Consider the following 20725-nt stretch of genomic DNA (forward strand, 5'->3'; position numbering starts at 1 on the left):
TTGGAGCGATGTGGTATACCGGGGTTGACGTGCTGTCAGTGGATTGAATCAAGGCATGTGAAGCGTCTGGGGTAAACCATGGAAAGTTGTGTAGGTATGTATATTTGCGTGTGTGGACGTATGTATATACATGTGTATGGGGGGGGGGGGTTGGGCCATTTCTTTCGTCTGTTTCCTTGCGCTACCTCGCAAACGCGGGAGACAGCGACAAAGTATAAAAAAAAATATATATATATATATATATATATATATATATACTTCCAGCAGTGGTTTGTGTCCCTCATGTATCATTTACATGGATTAACAAACAGAGTAGTCCTATCATAGTGCCTTGTGGGGCACTGCAAGCAAGTGGTTAAGTAAGGTGGAAGCACCTGGGATGGAGACTGCTCCCCGAAAGTGGACGGTTTGGTGCCGCACGTTCAAGAAGCCCGCGAACCACGAGACGGAAACACTACCGTAGTTTCGGGTAGGCTTTTTTAAGATGGTGTCATCGTTGATCAAGTAGAAAACCTTGTGTGTGTGTGTGTGTGTGTGTGTGTGTGTGTGTGTGTGTGTGTGTGTGTGTGCGCGCGTGAAATGTTTGTACATTGTCGGGAAGAAGTGAATCTTATCTTATGTACTTCCTTTACCATAGCAGAACGTTTGAGAATTATTAATGTCTGCAGCCTGCATTCACCATTTCATTTTTCGGTTTACTCCATTCATCAGCTCTTCCTATGCTATAAATCATCGAACAATTTATTTCTTAATTTCATATTAGAGCCTCAAACTATTCCGTCTTGGCATATTTCGAATAAGTATCTGTTGTTGATTTCGTCACTGTGGCTTGAAAATTTCAAAGGTATGGCCGAGGCTCCCCTTACTCTTTCTTCCATGATGGCTAAATCTTCGGCCTCTAATTTGGCTTTCTTAATTCTGATACCATTTTTGTTATAGGTCAAACACCAGAACCATCAAGGTGGAGGCCTCAACGTCGTACAGAAGTTAAAGGTTAGTTTCTGCGCGAAGAGCACTACATAGCTTGAGGGTACATTAAACACTGAAGACTTCGATATTCTGTGCTCTTTTAGTTGCAGTGTATTACGTCCCCACAGTGTTAACACGATACTGAACACAGAAATGCGAGACAGGCGAGTGACAAACAAACATTAAGAGTGAGACACGGGAGCCGATACGGTCACATAAATGTGAAGTTTACGAAGACAGACGCAATGGATGTGGAAAGTGTGTCGGATATACATAGGCCGATAGCATACCTACCGCGTTGTATGTCGTTCAGAACACAGTAGATACACATTCACACGCATAATAGTGATATCTAGAGAGACTTAGCGAAATTATAATCTTGTTGACCTTCAAAATACAAATGAGGAAAAAGGTGTAAGTGTAGAAGCCAAGTAAATAGCACGTAGAAGCAGCGAAAAAGCGAACAAAATTGTGGGCTTCATGAGTCTCTAACACAAACCACATATGAACAAATGCCGATCCGTGTGCCATAAGCGAAGAGAGGAAAAATTGAAGTAGCGGAAGTTAGAGCCATGACTTTGAGACCAAGAGAGGAGAATAATTGGCAAGTTAAGGGACATAGGTTATAATCTGTGTGGCCTATATCCCGGGAGATAACGATGACATGAGCTGGATTTCAGTGAGGAAAGCTATAGCCATAAGTGTTGGATTTTACTGACAATAATCGGATTTCACTGCAGCTTTGACCAGTTAACTGATGATATATTATCCTATGAATTTCTGGATCACTTTTTGGGAGAGTAGCTTGCAGTTAGTAGGATTCGTTGCTCTAATGTCCACCTCTCTCTCTCTCTCTCTCTCTCTCTCTCTCTCTCTCTCTCTCTCTCTCTCTCTCTCTCTCTCTCTCCATCTCTCTCTCTCTCTCTCTCTCTCTCTCTCTCTCTCTCTCTCTCTCTCTCTCTCTCTCTCTCTCTCTCTCTCTCTCTCTCTCTCTCTCTCTCTCTCTCTGCCAGCATTAAAACCCTCTTCTCCATCTATCTCCTGCCACCTTCCACTTCTTTTCACCCCTCCCGCTACATCAAAGCGTCAGCTTATTCACCATCAAGTCTCATGCATTTCCATGCACGGTAGAAATAATGAAACTAAAAAGCTTGAATGGCACTCCCGAGATATGCCAAGAGCTATACGGTGCAGAAATATACTCTCTAAGCTTAGGAAATCAGACAATGACCCAGATATTGCAGCGCAATATAACATATTCAGAAAACAAGTGAAAGTCCTCAGGAAAAAAAGCCAAGGGAAAATTCGAGGTGAGTATTGCAAGAGATAGCATTAAAAGAATTCATAGATATGTTAGAGGATGTGTGGATCAGGTGTTTGCTTTGAAGAATGTATGTGAGAAATACTTAGAAAAACAAATGGATTTGTATGTAGCATTTATGGATCTGGAGAAGGCATATGATAGAGTTCATAGAGATGCTCTGTGGAAGGTTTTAAGAATATATGGTGTGGGAGGCAAGTTGTTAGAAGCAGTGAAAAGTTTTTATCGAGGACGTAAGGCATGTGTACGTGTAGGAAGAGAGGAAAGTGATTGGTTCTCAGTGAATGTCGGTTTGCGGCAGGGGTGTGTGATGTCTCCATGGTTGTTTAATTTGTTTATGGATGGGGTTGTTAGGGAGGTGAATGCAAGAGTTTTGGAAAGAGGGGCAAGTATGCAGTCTGTTGTGGATGAGAGAGCTTGGGAAGTGAGTCAGTTGTTGTTCGCTGATGATACATCGCTGGTGGCTGATTCATGTAAGAAACTGCAGAAGCTGGTGACTGAGTTTGGTAAAGTGTGTGAAAGAAGAAAGATAAGAGTAAATGTGAATAAGAGCAAGGTTATTAGGTACAGTAGGGTTGAGGGTCAAGTTAATTGGGAGGTAAGTTTGAATGGAGAAGAACTGGAGGAAGTCAAGTGTTTTAGATATCTGGGAGTGGATCTGGCAGCGGATGGAACCATGGAAGCGGAAGTGAATCATAGGGTGGGGGAGGGGGCGAAAAGTCTGGGAGCCTTGAAGAATGTTTGGAAGTCGAGAACATTATCTCGGAAAGCAAAAATGGGTATGTTTGTAGGAATAGTGGTTCCAAAAGTGTTGTATGGCTGCGAGGCGTGGGCTATGGATAGAGTTGTGCGCAGGAGGATGGATGTGCTGGAAATGAGATGTTTAAGGACAATATGTGGTGTGAGGAGGTTTGATCGAGTAAGTAATGTAAGGGTAAGAGAGATATGTGGAAATAAAAAGAGTGTGGTTGAGAGAGCAGAAGAGGGTGTTTTGAAATGGTTTGGTCACATGCAAAGAATGAGTGAGGAAAGATTGACAAAGAGGATATATGTGTCAGAGGTGGAGGGAACGAGGAGAAGTGGGAGACCAAATTTTAGGTGGAAAGATGGAGTGAAAAATATTTTGTGTGATCGGGGTCTGAACATGCAGGAGGATAAAAGGCGTGCTAGGAATAGAGTGAATTGGAACGATGTGGTATACCGGGGTTGACGTGCTGTCAATGGATTGAACCAGGGCATGTGAAGCGTCTTGGGTAAACCATGGAACGTTGTGTGGGGCCTGGATGTGGAAAGGGAGCTGTGGTTTCGGTGCATTATTACATGATAGCTAGAGACTGAGTGTGAACGAATGGGGCCTTTGGTGTCTTTTCCTAGCGCTACCTCGAACACATGAGGGGGGAGGGGGTTGTTATTCCATGTGTGGCGGGATGGCGATGGGAACAAATAAAGGCAGACAGTATGAATTATGTACATGTGTATATATGTATGTGTCTGTGTGTGTATGTATATGTGTACATTGAGATGTATAGGTATGTATATTTGCGTGTGTGGACGTGTATGTATATACATGTGTATGTGGGCGGGTTGGACCATTCTTTCGTCTGTTTCCTTGCGCTACCTCGCTAACGCGGGAGACAGTGACAAAGCAAAATAATGATAAAGATATGTTAGCAATAATAGATATATAAGACCTTTAGTAAACGAGGATGGGGAACCTACTGTGCACGATAAAACCATAGTGACAAACCTAAATATGTATTTCTTTTTAGATCTGCTTTTACGCCAGAAAGTAACGATATGAATTTTAGGACAGTAATAAACAGCTCTCACACGATACAAGAATTTACCGTCACAGTTAGAGAATCACTAACATAGATGCATAAGTTGAAGTCTAATATAAGTCCAGGTCCTGATTGTTTCTATCAACGAGTCATTAAAAACGTCAAACATGAAATTGCCGGACTGTTAGCCCATAATATTGATAAATCTCTCTAAGACTGGAGACTGACAGACGTCATTCCTATATACAAAAAAAAAAGGCAACTCGCAAATTGTCTTCATCATCAATTTCATGTAAACTTCTGGACTTGATTATTACAGATAGAATCGTAGCAGATCTGGAACAACGTAGTTTGATCACTAATACTCAGCATGATTTGAAAAATAAATCATGCTTACAAACCTCGTTAAATTCTATCGAAAACTATTCAATAACTTCAGCAAGACAAAAGCAGTAGATACAATACTTCTGGACCTCCAGGAAGCATTCGACAAAGTCCCCCACGTTAAACTGATGCATCAAGTTTGGGCCTTGTAGATTACTGGTTGCATAGGAAACTGAATAGAAGCCTGGTTACATGATAGGAAGCAGAGTGTCTTAATGAAAGGGGAATCTTTACCGTGGTCCCCCGTTAGTAGTAGAGTCCCCCAGGGATCCGTGCTTGGGTCTATAATTTTCATCATTTATGTAAAGGATGATAAGACAAAGACCAGCATAGACATGTTACCTGAAGAAGATAGGCTAAGATTACAAGAAGATCTAGATAAAATCGCTGAATGGTCTAGTAAATAGAAAGTGCCGTTCAACGTCAATAAATGTAAGATGTTACGAGTAGGAAACCTAAACAAAATATTATATCATGAACTGAAGGGTCAGAAAGGACACGTGAGAGATGTAGGGGAAACTGTTATCAATTACTTCAAATTCTCCCAGTATGTTGATATAGCCGCCAAGAAAGCAAATTTCATGTTAGGACTTATTATCTGAAACTTTACGTGTAAAGGCAAAGATGTGATGTTGCCTCTCTATTTAAGTCTAGCTAGACCACATCTTGAATATGCGGCGTAATTTTGGGCACGTCACTCAAGCAGGGACAGTCTTAAACTGGAAGTAGTACGGCGAAGAGCAACTAAATTGATTCCTTCCTTGCATAACAAATCATATGATGAGAGACTGCGAGGATTAAACTTGTTCTACCTAAGCAAGAGGCGCCTCCAGGGCAAAATGATAAGATGATTCAAAATATTTAAAGAATTCAACAACATTGATATTGAAAATCTCTTTACAGTAGCGACAGCATAACCGATGAGAGAAAATGGATCAAAACTTAGAGGTCTCCGAGTTAATTTGGACTCTCAGAAATATGATAGCGACACCAATGAATCGTGGAATAAACGCCAAAAAAATATTCATCGCAGCAGCTTCTATATCTTCAAGATTAGGCTTGATCATCACCTACTAGTCTCGAATAATTTATCTAACCAATCATAACGCAGTGATATATCGTGATACCTTCTCAACCACTGATCTTTCTCTGGTCATGTTGCTGTAACATACCAATATTGGTTATCCCATGTCACCTACTTTGAGAAAGTAAATAAGAATTGTTTCATGAATCTTCAACAGCAGGAATAATAGAGACATGGCAAGTCGAGAGGCTGGAGCTCAAGTTTATCCGTAGTGATATCGTTCGTGATGGGATGAATGATACATTCACGTTAAATCTATCTTATGACTCTCCAAAAAATATTTCTTTCTGGCTTATTGATCCTTCAAGGTATTTTTTCTACTTGCTTCCCGTCCAGTTTGTGCAGGAGAGAGTTGGGGGGGCGTGGGGCTATGGTTTGGTATTCTTTTCTTCTGCTTTCAATTTTTTTTCTTTTAGCTTTAAGGTTTAGTCCTTGGGTCTATATGGTCTGTGAATCTTTGAAAGTCATCCTCCTCTTCCTCTCATCACCCTCTAACCGTCCCAGACTAGAAACGCTCCTTCGTGTGACTCTGCTTAAGATCTGCACTAAGGAAATATTTTCAGTATGACTTAGACACATAATAATAAAAGAATACGAGATAATCTTATAACGTTACAGAATGTTTCACAATAAACAATTAGGCCTTTTCTCACTGTTTATGAAATGTAGAAAAAGAATACTGCTACGCCATTTATGTCTGAGAAGGGACAGATATCATTCTTCAGCGATGGAGAAAATGGATGATACGGTGAGAGTTAGATGTACTGAAGCAAAGTGGGACTTGAGGCTTTCAATGGCACAGATGAGTTGGACAATTGTTCTCTGAAGAGCTACGGTTGAATGTACTTCGAAAATGATCCATATGTAACTTGTCAGAGTTATTTAGGAGTCGAGTCGAAAAGCTGCTATCATTTGGTGTCAATTCCTCGCTTATTTATTAGTGTTGTCCTATCTAGGCTTTCTATTTACATTTACTTTAAAATCCAATTAAGGATGGACTTATGTGATATATTCAGAATCGTAAAGGTTGCAAACATATTATTTCTACTGCGGAAAGTAAAGACATTTCTAAAGAAAGACAAACACTGCCTTGAAGAAGTAAAAGGCCTGCTCTTTTAAATCTCCTACCATTAATCTGCCTTTGCTTCGTTTATGTTCCTCTTTACATTTAGAATCTCAGCTTTAACAAGGAAAAACTGCCTTGGATGGAAACATTTTATATTTGTGGTATTACTTGACATGCATAATCAATATCATCCAACATTTCTGAGCAAGAAACTCATTTATATTACGTCTCTATTAATGATGTTTTTTATGGATATTTTGATGCCTTTCATGTTTATTGGCAGGAGGGATTAGCTCTCAGGTGAAGAATTTGGAAGCAGTTTTCGGAGTTTGGACGTCAAGAATTGGTTAGGATAGTCGAGGAAATATAAGAGTATTTGATCGTAACGTTTAAGCGATGTGATTATTTGTCAATCAACAAGTATATGTCTGAGCCATGGAACATGTGGATGGCACTTGTGTACCACTGATAGTAGGTCTGAGCCATGGAACATGTGGATGGCACTTGTGCATCGCTAATAGTAGGTATACCATGGGTACACGTTGCTTCAAAGGTCAGTGAGTGAGGGAGCTGCACTTTGAAGATGAGCAAGACTTTAGTATTGAAGGGTTTGTTTTTTCTCCATAGGTCAGACGCCAGTAGAACGCAAAACTGCTTGCTAAATATTGTGAACCATATTCAGTTACAAAGTATTCTCAGATTTTCTTAATGAGGTTTTAGCCACAAGTCTTTTCTGCAAACCAGTTCTAATTCCATATCAATTCATTCTTGATCACAGTTTACTGTGATAGCAGAGTATCGCCATGAACAGATAAAGAAATGCCACATACGCTCACGTCCATTCTCAAGCTGTCATATGTAAAGCACTAAAACCACATCTCCATATCGACAAACAGACTCCACAGAACTTTCCATGGTTTACCCCGGACGCTTTATATTGTCTGGTAAGTAAACTGACAGCACGTCGATCCCAGTATACCACATCGTTCTAATTCATTCTATCCCATTGACGCTTTTCATCCTCATGCATGTTCACAGAACACTCACTTAAAATCTTTTTCACTCTATCCTTGCATCTCGAATCTAGTCTCCCCCTTCAACTTATTCCCTCTACTTCTGACGCATGATCTGACGCATGAATCGTCATTGTCAATCTTTCCTCACTCATTCTCTCCAAATGTCCAAACCGTTTCAACACACCGTCTCCTGCCCTATCAACCATACTCCTTTTATAACCAAACATATCTTTCTCTTTCATTACTAACTCGATCAAATTACCTCACAACACATATTGTTCTCAAATATTCCATTTCACCCACATCCACCCTCCTCTGCATCAGCGTAATATTGTTGGGACTATCATTCCTTCAAACATGTAAGGTTTTGTCCTCTCAGATAGCGTTTTCTCTTTCCACAAATTCTTCATCGTTCCCAGAACCTTCACCCCCTTCCCCACCCTATGACCATTTCCGCTTCCATGGTTCCATCTGCTGCTAAGTCCACTTAGTACCAGATGTCGAAGCACTTCACTTCCTCCGATGTTTCTCTATACAAACTCACATACTAAATAACCTTTTTCCAGCTCTGCTAAACCTAATAACCTTGTTTTTATTTTCATTTACTTTCACCTTTCTCCTTTCATACACTTTTCCAAACTCATTCACCAGATTCTGTAGTTCCGCACTCGAATCCACCGTTAGTACTTACGTATCATCAGCAAATAACAAATGACTCACTTTCCATGCCCTCTCCAAGACTCTCGCATATACCTACCTCCCCCACCACCCCATCTATTAACAAATTGATGACATCACACACCCTTGCCTAGATCAACCTTCTTTGGAACCAATTGCTGTCTTATTTCCGTACTCGAACACAAGCCGTACACCCCTGACAAAAATTTCTAAGTCCTTCCATCAGCTTTCCTACCACCCCGAACATTCTTAAGACCTTCCAGAAAGTATCTCTAGCAATCCTATCATACTTTTTCTTTCCAGATTCATCAATGCCGCATACAAATCCATCTGTTTATATGAGTATTTCTGTCTCCTTTTTAAAGGAAACACCGGATTCACACATTTTCTACCACTTCTGATATCGCACTGCTTCTCCTCACTCTAATGCTCTCTAAATGCCTTCACCCTCTCAATCAACACTTTTCCATGCAACTTACCGGGTATACTCAACAAACTTGTACCTCTATACAATGGCACTATACAAATATTCCGCAAATCCTCAGGCACTTTATCATGATCCATACTTACAGTGATAATCCTTACCTACCAATCAACAACACTGTCACTCTTTTAATCAATTCAGCTGCAATACCATTCACTCCAGCCGGCTTTCCACATGTCATCTTCCGCAAGATTTTCACCACCTCCCTACCACTCTCCATGATTCTCTCACTTCGCACACCACTCCGACCCAAATACCCTACATTTGGAACTCTATCATCAAACATATTTAAGTCCTTTAAAATCCTCATTACATCTTACTTCATCATTACCAGTTATCACTTCCCCTTTTGATCCCTTCACCTTTATTACCATTTGCTCTCTTGTCTTTTGCAGTATTAATCTCCCTCCAAAATATCTCATAATCCCTAAAGTTTGCTATCACTTGCTCACCCTAATTCTTATCTGTCATCTAATTCAACCACTGCACCTTACGTTTGACCTCCTTCCGCTTTCTGTCATGCATCCTCGTTCATTTGCACTCCTTCCCAGTAAGTACTACTTAACGCCTTTCTTTTCTCTTTCACCAGCACCCCTCTCTTACCTGTCTTATCTGCACAGCTCCACCTTTCATACACCACATACATCTGTTGCACATACCATCACTGCTTCCCTACATACCTCCCAGACCTCACCGCTCCATTTGCTTCATTTACTCTCATCTTTCGCCGTTTTACGCTTATCCTATCTTGATATTCATTCACACAAGTTTCTTTTCCAAACTTATTTACTCTCACCACTCTCTTCTTCTCAACATTTTTTCCTCTTTTTCGAAAACCTCAACAAATCTTCACTTTCGCCTCCATATGATAGTGATCTAACTTCTTACCCGCCGCCCCTCTCAGCATATTTGCATCTAGAAGTCTTTCTTTAACACGCTCTTCAATCATTCAGTAATCCAATAATGCCGCTTGACCATCTTTAATACTCATATACGCATATGTGTGTATATCCTCCTTCTTAAACTATGTATTCCCAATCACTAGTCCTTTTTTCAGCACACAACTCCACAAGTTGTTCACCATTTCCATTCATAGCATCGAATACCTCATGTGCCCCAATTATACTGCCACATTGCTTACTTTATTATATAAATAAATGAATTCTAGTCTCTTACATCAATACTGCTGACACACACACACACACACTCACCTGTTCACAAGACGCTTCTCATGATCTTTCTTCTCATAGCCAGATGCAAAAGCGCTAGTAATCATCCATCTCTCGCCATCCACTTTCATATTTACCAACATCTTTCTAGAATCTTTTTCTTTATATTCTGTCACACTCCTGCTTCAAAAGTAGTGCTACTCTTTCCTTACCTTTTTCCATCTCAGCAGCCCTTGAATTTACTCATAAGAATTTTCCAAAGAAATCTTCCCTTTTACTCTTGAACTTTGTTCCACTCATAGTCAGGTTTCTCTTCTCAAACATTCTATCACTTCAGGCTTTTCAACTTAGTTGCATACACACACGTTTACACACATCAGCCTGAGCCTTTGAGGAGGATTAGCACTCCCTGCCTGGCTTCTTTTGTTTCCTCTTTTGGGAATTGAAATGCAAGAAATGAAGGGTTTCCAGCCCCACTCTCCTGTTTCTTTTAGTCGCCTTTTACGATGTACAAAAATACAGGGATAGAATTCTTTTCCTCTACTCCGAGATAAAATAATGATTATCTTTTTTTTTCAAATATTCACTGTTATTTTCTTACTTATATTACGGTACCTTATAGAAATTGTAGACTGTCATCACAGTGATTACCCAGCCACTTCCCTCAGGTGTCAAAACTTATTAAGGTATATTCTGTATTGATTTTGTATTTGCTGTAACTCATATTCTGTAATACTTTTGTAATTGCTTTTTACTTCCTGAATAGTGATTCTAGTAGAAAATGTAGTTTTGTTCTGGTTCATACTATTTGAGTGTCATTTACCATCTGATCATTAAGATTTTCTCATCATTTTCTTTGGACCATCCTATCAGTCTTGTAGTAACTGACGATAATTCATAGTTTATCAGTTCATTAATCTTCAGAAATTCTTAGATAAGCTTAAAAGCTGTCATTCAGTCTTTCTTATGTTGTGGTCGTAGGCTATTTTTTCTTTATTTCCTTTATATTGTCAGGACGTTACCATCTATTTCTCAAATAATGCTTATTAGCATCGGATATTCATATGAAATTTAGATGTCTTCATCCATTTAATCCTGAAAGTTCCCTGTATTTTTTAATCCGACATTTTCAGGTGCACCGGTTCGAAAAGGCTGCAGCTATCACAGGAGCCATTATATCTACCCTGAGGAAGCAGCACTTTTATCTGACCTTAACTTTTACATCCCTCTTCCTTGGGTAATGGAACAGACATGATTTCAACCTCGTTATCCAGACTCTACAGACCAATTTTCGTGTTACTTCTAATAATATTTACGTGAATTGTCCACTGTTCTCTCCTGTATATCACATTCATCCAGTTTATTTCATGTTTACTGCATTCATATTTTCCAGATATTGACCAGAGAGTTCTCTGTTTCAAGTGAGTATGGATATACTTTTTACATAAGGAAAAAGACGGTTGATTTAAAGATAGAATTAGACACACATGAGGAAGGAGAAGGTCAAGAAGAGCAAAAGTAAAACTGGTGATGGAACTATTTGTTCTGTGTAAGTGTATTTACGTACTTACACTGTAAGGAAAGGAGTTTTACACTCGTAGGGCTTCATGAGTTTAAAACTCGTGTATGTGTGTGTGTGTGTGTGCATGTGAACCAGTATAAGCGTGAACCAATTCATTCATATGTAGGAATGGGTTCCTGGGCTGGAAAAATTCGAGAAACACTAATATAGGGAATGTGACCATATAATAAGAATATATCCCTTCATCTTTGATGTGTTTTACTCATGGTAACAATAAACCTATTCTTTATGGTAGATATTTTTCAAAACATTATACATTTTTACATTTCGGGGAATTAAGAGAAGTACTCTTATCTTGAGTTCACAAACGGGATGCTGGAACTTTTAACACCTGAACAATATTCACTTCCATTCCAAGCACGTACATTTTCTCACTAATTAATTTTTTTTTCTCGCAAGCTTTCTTTTTAAGGGAATTTTGCCACTGTCGCCCAGAAGTACAGCTTATATTCAGATCAATAGCGCTTGTATGTTTACTGGGAAGGAGACCTGTGTGAGGACGTACCAGGAGAGACTGAGTGCAGAATGGAAAAATGTGAGAGCAATGGACGTAAGGGGAGAGGGGGAGGAATAGGGCGTATTCAACAAAGCAGTGAAGGCTTGCGCAAAAGATGCTTGTGGCATGAGAAGCGTGGGATGTGTGCAGATTAAAAAGGGTGGTGATTGGTGGGATGCAGAAGTAAGATTATTAGTGAAAGGGAAAAGAGAGGCATTTCAACGATTTTTGCTGGGAAACTGTGCAAATGACGGAAATGTATAAAAGAAAGAGGCAGGAGGTCAAAAGAAAGGTGCAAGAGGTGAAAAAGAGGGCAAAAGAGAGTTGAGATGAGGGAGCATTATTTAACTTCAGGGAGAATAAAGAGATGTTTTGGAAGGAGGTAAATAAAGTGCTTATGACAAGAGAACAAGTGGGAACATCTGTGAAGGGGGTTAATGGGTAGGGGATAACAAGTAGCGGTGATGTGAGAAGGAGATGGAGTGAGTGAGTATTTTGAAGGTTTGTTGAATATGTTAGATGTTAGAGTGGCAGATATAGTGTGTTTTTGGGCGAGGTGGTGTGCGAAGTGAGAGGGTCAGGGGGAATGGTTGGTAAACAGAAAGGAGGTAGTAAAAGCTTGGCGGAAGATGAAAGCCGACAAGGCGGCGAGTTTGGATGGTATTGCAGTGGAATATATAAAAGAAGGAGTGACTGTGTTGTTGACTAGTTGGTAAAGATATTCAGTGTATGTATGGCTCATGGTGAAGTGCCTGAGGATTACCGGAACGCATGCATAGTGCCATTGTACAAAGGCAAAGGGGATAAAGGTGACTGCTCAAATTACAGAGGTATAAGTTCGTTGAGTACTCCTGGGAAATCATATGAGAGAGTATTGATTGAGAGGGTGAAGGCATGTACAGAACATCAGACTGGGAAGAGCATTGTGGTTTCAGAAGTGGTAGAGGATGTGTGGATCAGGTGTCGGCTTTGAAGAATGTATGTGAGAAATACTTAGAAAAACAGATGGATTTGTATGTAGCATTTATGAATCTGGAGAAAGCATATGATAGATCTGATAGAGATGCTTTGTGAAAGGTATTAAGAGTAAATGGCGTGGGAGGAAAATTCGTGGAGACAGTGAAAAGTTTTTATCGAGGATGTAAGGCATTTGTACGAGGAGGAAAAGAGGAAAGTGATTGGTTCTCAGTGAATATCGGTTTGCAGCAGGGGTGCGTAATATCTCTATGACTGTTTAATTTGTTTATAGATGGGGTTCTGGGAAGATGAATGTAAGAGATTTGGAAAGACGAGCAAGTATGCAGTCTGTTCTGGATGAGAAGGATTGGGAAGTGAATCAGTTGTTGTTCGCTGATGATTCAGGGCTGGTGGCTGATTCGGGCGAGAAACTGCAGGAGCTGGTGACGGAGTTTGGTAAAGTGTGTGAAAGAAGAAAGCTGAGAGTAAATGTGAATAAGAGCAAGGTTATTAGATACAGTAGGCTTAAGGGACAAGTCAACTGTGAGGTAAGTCTGAATGGAGAAAAATTAGAGGAAGTGAAGTGTTTTAGATATCTGGGAGTGGATTTGGCGGCGGATGGAACCATGGAAGCGGAAGTGAATCATAGGGTGGAGGAGGGGGCGAAAGTTCTCGGAGCGTTGAAAAGAGCATGGAAGTCGAGAACGTTACCTAGGAAAGCAAAACTAGGTATGTTTGAAAGAAAAGTGGTTCCAACAATGTTATACGGTTGCGAGGCGTGGGCTATACTGTAGATAGAGTTGTGCAGGGGAGGGTAAATGTGCTTAGGTGTTCAGTGTTGTAAATGGGAATGGTGAAGAGCTTGTAGATTTATCTACTGAAAAAAGGGCGGTCATTGGGAATACCTGGTTTGAAAAAGAGATATATACATAGGTATACGTATGTAAGTAGGAGAGACGGCCAGAGAGCGTCACTGGATTACCTATTGTTTGATAGGCGCGCGAAACAGAGACATTTGGATGTTAATATGCTGAGAGTTGCAACTGGAGGGATGTCTGATCATTATCTTGTGGAAGCGAAAGTAAAGATATATAGAGGTTTTCAGAAAAGAAGAGAGAACGTTGGGGTGAAGAGAGTGGTGAGAGTAAGTGAGCTTGGGAAGGAGACTTGTGTGAGGAAGCACCAGGAGAGACTGAGTACAGAATGGAAAAAGGTGAGAACAAAGGACGCAAGGGGAGCGGGGAAGGAATGGGATGTATTTAGGGAAGCATTGATGGCTTGCGCAAAAGATGCTTGTGGCATGAGAAGCGTGGGAGGCGGGCAGATTAGAAAGGGTAGTGAGTGGTGGGAGGAAGAAGAAAGATTAATAGTGAAAGAGAAGAGAGAGGCATTCGGACCATTTTTTGCAGGGATATACTGCAAATGAGTGGGAGATTTATAAAAGAAGGAGGCAAGAGGGCAAGAGAAGGGTACAAGATGTGAAAAAGAGGGCAAATGACAGTTGGTTTGAGAGAGTATCATTAAATCTTAGGGAGAATAAAAAGATGTTTAGGAAGGAGGAAAATAAAGTGTGTAGGTTAAGGGAACAAATGGGAACATCAGTGAAGAAAGATGGGGAGGTGATAAAAAGTAATGGTGATATGAGGAGATGGAGTGAGTATTTTGTAGGTTTGTTGAATGTGTTTGATGATAGAGTTGTAGATATAGAGTATTTTGGTCGAGGTGCAAGGTGAGAGGGTTAGGTTTGAATGGTATTGCAGTGGAATTTATTTAGAAAAGGGTTACTGTATTGTTGACTGGTTGGTAAGGTTATTTAATGTATTTATAACTCATGGTGAGGTGCCTGGGGATTAGCGGAATGCTTACAAAGTGCCATTGTACAAAGGCAAAGGGGATAAAAGTGAGTGCTCAAATTACAGAGGTATAAGTTTGTTGAGTATTCCTGGAAAATTATATGGGAGGGTATTGATTGAGAGGGTGAAGGCATGCACAGATCATCAGATTGGGGAAGAGCAGTGTGGTTTCAGAAGTAGTCGAGGATGTGTGGATCAGGTGTTTACTTTGAAGAATGTTTGTGAGAAATACTTAGACAAGCAAATGGTTTTGTGTGTAGCATTTATGGATCTGGAGAAGGCATATGATAGATATGATGGAGATGCTCTGTGGAAGGTATTAGGAATATATGGTGTGGGAGCAAAGTTGTTAGAAGCAATGAAAAGTTTTTATCGAGGATGTAATACATGTGTGCGTGTAAGAAGAGAGGAAAGTAATTGGTTCTCAGTGAATATTGGTTTGCAGCAGGGGTGCGTGATGTCTCCATGGTTGTTTAATTTGTTTATGGATAGTGTTGTTAGGGAGGTGAATGTAAGAGTTCTGGAAACAGGGGCAAGTATGAAGTCTGTTGTGGATCGTAGAGATTGGGAAGTGAGTCAGTTGTTGTTCGCTGATGATACAGCGCTGGTGGCTGATTCGGGTGAGAAACTGCAGAAGCTGGTGACGAAGTTTGGTAAAGTGTGTGAAAGAAGACAGCTTAGAGTAAATGTGAATCCGAGCAAAGTTATTAGGTACAGTAGGGTTGAGGGACAAGTCAATTGGGAGGTAAGTCTGAATGGAGAAATCTAGAGGAAGTAAAGTGTTTTAGATATCTGGGAGTGGATTTGGCAGCTGATGGAACCATGGAAGTGAATGTGAATCATAGTGTTGGGGAGGGGGCGAAAGTTCTGGGAGCATTGAAAAGTGTATGGAAGTCTAGAACGTTATCTTGGAAAGCAAAAATGGGTATGTTAGAAGGAATAGTAGTTCCAACAATGTTATATGGTTGCGTGGCGTGGGCTATAGATAGAGTTGCGCGGAGGAGGGTGGATGTGATGGAAATGAGATGTTTGAGGACAATATATGGTGTGAGGTGGTTTGATTGAGTAAGTAATGAAAGGGTAATAGAGATGTGTGCTAATAAAATGAGTGTGGTTGAGAGAGCAGAAGATGGTGTTTTGAAATGGTTTGGTCACATGGAGAGATTGAGTGAGGAAAGATTGACCAAGAGGATATGTGTGTCAGAGGTGGAGGGAACTAGAAGAACTGGGAGACCAAATTAGAGGTGGAAAGATGGAGTGAAAAAAATTTTGAGTGATCGGTGCCTGAATATGCAGGAGGGTGAAAGGCGTGCAAAGAATAGAGTGAATTGGAACGATGTGGTATACTGGGGTCGACATGCTGTCAATGGATTGAACAAGGGCATGCAAAGCGTCTGATATATATCATAGAAAGTTCTGTGGGCCCTAGATGTGGAAAGGGAGCTGTGGTTTCGGTTAATTATACATGACAGCTAGAGACTGAGTGTGAACGAATGTGACCTTTCTTGTCTTTTCCTAATGCTACCTCGCGCACTTGCGGGGAGAAGGGTTTGTCATTCCATGTGTGGCGGGGTCGCGACGGGAATGAATAAGGGCAGACAGTGTGAATTATGTACCTGTGTATATATGTACAGTTATGTTCGGTAAAATGCTATATACTGGCTATGTGTGCCTGTTGGGAAATGACCGGAGTAGATCCTGTTCCTTACCAACGTGAGACGAAGGATATTCGAGTACATAGTATTCGAATAGTTATTTCCTATTAGCTTAGCTTTAGCATTCCCGCCTGTTGCACAGGGGTCCCAGGATTGATCCTGGAGCTCAAGGGTAAAGGGGAACAGTGGTTTGGGAATGTCTTGAGAGTAAAGAAAGTGGTTAGTGAGAGGACAAGAGCAAGGGAGGGAGTAGCACTACTCCTGAAACAGGAGTGGTTCGAGTATGTGATAGTGTAAAAAAGTAAACTCTAGACTGATATAGGTAAAACTGAAAGTGGATGGGGAGAGATGGGTGATTATTGTTGCATTTTGGGGAGCACATGAGTGAGTGTGTTATTAGTTTTGATGCACAAGACGGGGTTATAGTGATGGGTGATTTGAATGCAAATGTGAGTAATGTGGCAGTTGGGGGAACAATTGGTGTACATGGGGTGTTCAGAGTTGGAAATCTAAATGGTGAAGAGTTTGTTAATGATGAGAAAAGATGAGAAAAAAGGAGAGATAGGTAGTATGTTTGAGGAAAGTAACCTGGATGTTTTGGCTTTGAGTGAAACGAAGCTAAAGGGTTTGGGAATGTCTTGGGAGTAAAGTCAGGGTTAGTGATTGGACAAGAGCAAGGGAAGGAGTAGCACTACTCCTGAATCAGGAATTGTGGGAGTATGTGATAGAGTATAAGAAAGTAAATTCTAGATTGATATGGGTAAAACTGAAAGTTGATGGAAAGAGATGGGTGATTATTGGTGCATATGCACCTGGGCATGAGAAGAAAGATCATGAGAGGCAAGTGTTTTGGGAGCAGCTGAATGAGTGCGTTAGTGGTTTTGATGCACAAGACCGGGTTATAGTGATGGGTGATTTGAATGGAAAGGTGAGTAATGTGGCAGTTGAGGGAATAATTGGTATACATGGAGTGTTCAGTGTAGTAAACGGAAATGGTGAAGAGCTTGTAGATTTATGTGCTGAAAAAGGACTGGTGATTGGGAATAACTGGTTTAAAAAGCGAGATATACATAAGTATACGTATGTAAGTAGGAGAGATGGCCAGAGAGCGTTATTGGATTACGTGTTAATTGATAGGCGCGCGAAAGAGAGACTTTTGGATGTTAATGTACTCAGAGGTGCAACTGGATGGATGTTTGATCATTATCTTACGGAGGCGAAGGTGAATATTTGTAGAGGTTTTCAGAAAAGAAGAGAGAGTGTTGGGGGTGAAGAGAATGGTGAGAGTAAGTGATCTTGGGAAGGAGACTTGTGTGAGGAAGTACCAGGAGAGACTAAGTACATAATGGAAAAAGGTGAAAATAAAGAACGTAAAGGGAGTGGGGGAGAAATGGGTTGTATTTAGGGAAGCAGTGATGGCTCGCGCAAAAGATGCTTGCGGCATGAGAAGCGTGGGAGGTGGGCAGATTAGAAAGGGTAATGAGTGTTTGGATGAAGAAATAAGATTATTAGTGAAAGAGAAGAGAGAGGCATTTAGACTATTTTTGCAGGGAAATAATGCAAATGACTGGGAGATGTATAAATGAAAGAGGCAAGAGGTCAAGAGAAGGGTGCAAGATGTGAAAAAGAAGGCAAATGAGAGTTGGGGTGAAAGAGTATCATTAAATTTTAGGGAGAAGAAAAAATTGTATTTCAAGGAGGTAAATAAAGTGCGTAAGACACGGGAAGAAATGGGAACATCAGTGAAGGGAGATGGGGAGGTGATAACAAGTAGTGGTGATGTGAGAAGGAGATGGAGTAAGTATATTGAAGGTTTGTTGAACGTGTTTGATAATAGAGTCGCAGATATAGGGTGTTTTGATCGAGGTTGTATGCAAAGTGAGAGGGTTAGGGAGAAAAATTTGGTAAACAGAGAAGAGGTACTAAAGGCTTTGCAGAAGATGAAAGCCGGCAAGGCAGTGGGTTTGGATGTTATTGCAGTGGAATTTATTCAAAAATGGGGTGACTGTATTGTTGACTGGTTGGTAAGGTTATCTAAAGTTTGTATGACTCATGGTGAAGTACCTGGGGATTGGCGGAATGCTTGCATAGTGCCATTGCTCAAATTACAGAAGTATACGTTTGTTGAGTATGCGTGAGAAATTATATGGGAGGGTATTGATTGAGAGGGTGAAGGCATGTATAGAGCATCAGATTGTGGAAGAGCAGTGTGGTTTCAGAAGTGGTAGGATGTGAGGATCAGGTGTTAGCTTTGAAGAATGTCTGTGAGAAATACTTAGAAAAGCAAATGAATCTTTATGTAGCATTTATGGATCTGGAGACGGCTTATGATAGATTTGATAGAGATGCTATGTGGAAGGTATTAAGAATATATGGTGTGGGAGGCAAGTTGTTAGAAGCAGTGAAAAGTTTTTATCGAGGATGATAGACATGTGTACGTGTAGGAAGAGAGGGAAGTGATTGGTTCTTAGTGAATGTTGGTTTGCGGCAGGGGTGCGTGATGTCACCATGGTTGTTTAATTTGTTTATGGATGGGGTTGTTAGGGAGGTGAATGCAAGAGTTTTGGAAAGAGGGGAAAGTATGCAGTCTGTTTTGGATGAGAGAGCTTGGGAAGTGAGTCAGTTGTTGTTCGCTGATGATACAGCTCTGGTGGCTGATTCGGGTGAGAAACTGCAGAAACTGGTGACTGAGTTCGGTAAAGCGTGTGAATGAAGAAAGCTGAGAGTAAATGTGAATCAGAGTAAGGTTATTAGATACAGGAGGGTTGAGGAACAAGTCAATTGGGAGTTAAGTCTGAATGGAGAAATATATAGGAAGTGAAGTGTTTCAGATATCTGGGAGTGGATTTGGCAGAGGATGGAATCATGGAAACGGAAGTGAATCATAGGGTGGGGGAGGGGCGAAAGTTCTGCTAGCGTTGAAAAGTGTATGGAAGTCGAGAACGTTATCTTGGAAAGCAAAAATGGGTATTTTCGAAGGAATAGTAGTTTCAACAATATTATATGGTTGCGTGGCGCGGGCTATAGATAGAGTTGTGCGGGGGAGGGTGGATGTGCTGGAAATGAGATGCATGAGGACAATTTATTGTGTGAGGTGGTTCGATCGAGTAAGTATTGAAAGGGTAATAGAGATGTGTGGTAATATAAAGAGTGTGGTTTAGAGAGCAGAAGAGGGTGTTTTGCAATGGTTTGGTCACATGGAGAGAATGAGTGAGGAAAAATTGACCAAGAGGATATATTTGTCGGAGGTGGAGGGAACGAGGAGAAGTGGGAGACCAAATTAGAGGTGGAAAGGTGGAGTGAAAAAAATTTTGAGTGATCGGTGCCTGAATATGCAGGAGGGTGAAAGGCGTGCAAGGAATAGAGTGAATTGGAACGATGTGGTATACCGTGGTCGACGTGCTGTGAATGGATTGAACAAGGGCATGTGAAGCGTCTGAGGTAAATTATGGAAAGTTTTGTGGGCCCCAGATGTGGAAAGGGAGCTGTGGTTTCGGTGCATTATACATGACAGCTAGAGACTGAGTGTGAACGAATGTGGCCTTTCTTGTCTTTTCCTAATGCTACCTCGCGCACTTGCGGGGAGCGGGGTTTCTCATTCCATGTGTGACGGGGTGGCGACGGGATGGAATAAGGGCAGACAGTGTGAATTATTAGTGAAAGAGAAGAGAGAGGCATTGGGACGATTTTTGCTGGGAAATGATGCAAATGACCGGGAGATGTATAAAAGAAAGAGGCAAAAGGTTAAGGGGAATAAATGAGAACTTCAGTGAAGGGGGCTAATGGGGAGGTGATAACAAGTAGTGGTGATGTGAGACGGAGATGGAGTAAGTATTTTGAAGTTTTGTTGAATGTGTTTGATGATAGAGTGGCAGATATAGGGTGTTTTGGTCGAGGTGGTATGCAAATTGATAGGGTTAGGGAGAATGATTTGGTAAACAGAGAAGAGGTAGTAAAAGCAGTGGGTTTGGATGGTATTGCAGTGGAATTTATTAAAAAAGGGGTTGACTGTATTGTTGACTCGTTGGTAAGGTTATTTCATGTGTGTGCAACTCATGGTGAGGTGCCTGAGGATTGACGGAATCCTTGCATAGTTCCATTGTACAAAGGCAAAGGGGATAAAAGTGAGTGCTCAAATTACAGAGGTATAAGTCTGTTGAGTATTCCTGGGAAATTAATTGGGGAGGGTATTGATTGAGAGGGTGAAGCCATGTACAGAGCATCAGATTG

This window comes from Panulirus ornatus, chromosome 53, assembly GCF_036320965.1.
Source record: "Panulirus ornatus isolate Po-2019 chromosome 53, ASM3632096v1, whole genome shotgun sequence".
NCBI classification, from domain to species: Eukaryota; Metazoa; Arthropoda; class Malacostraca; order Decapoda; family Palinuridae; genus Panulirus; species Panulirus ornatus.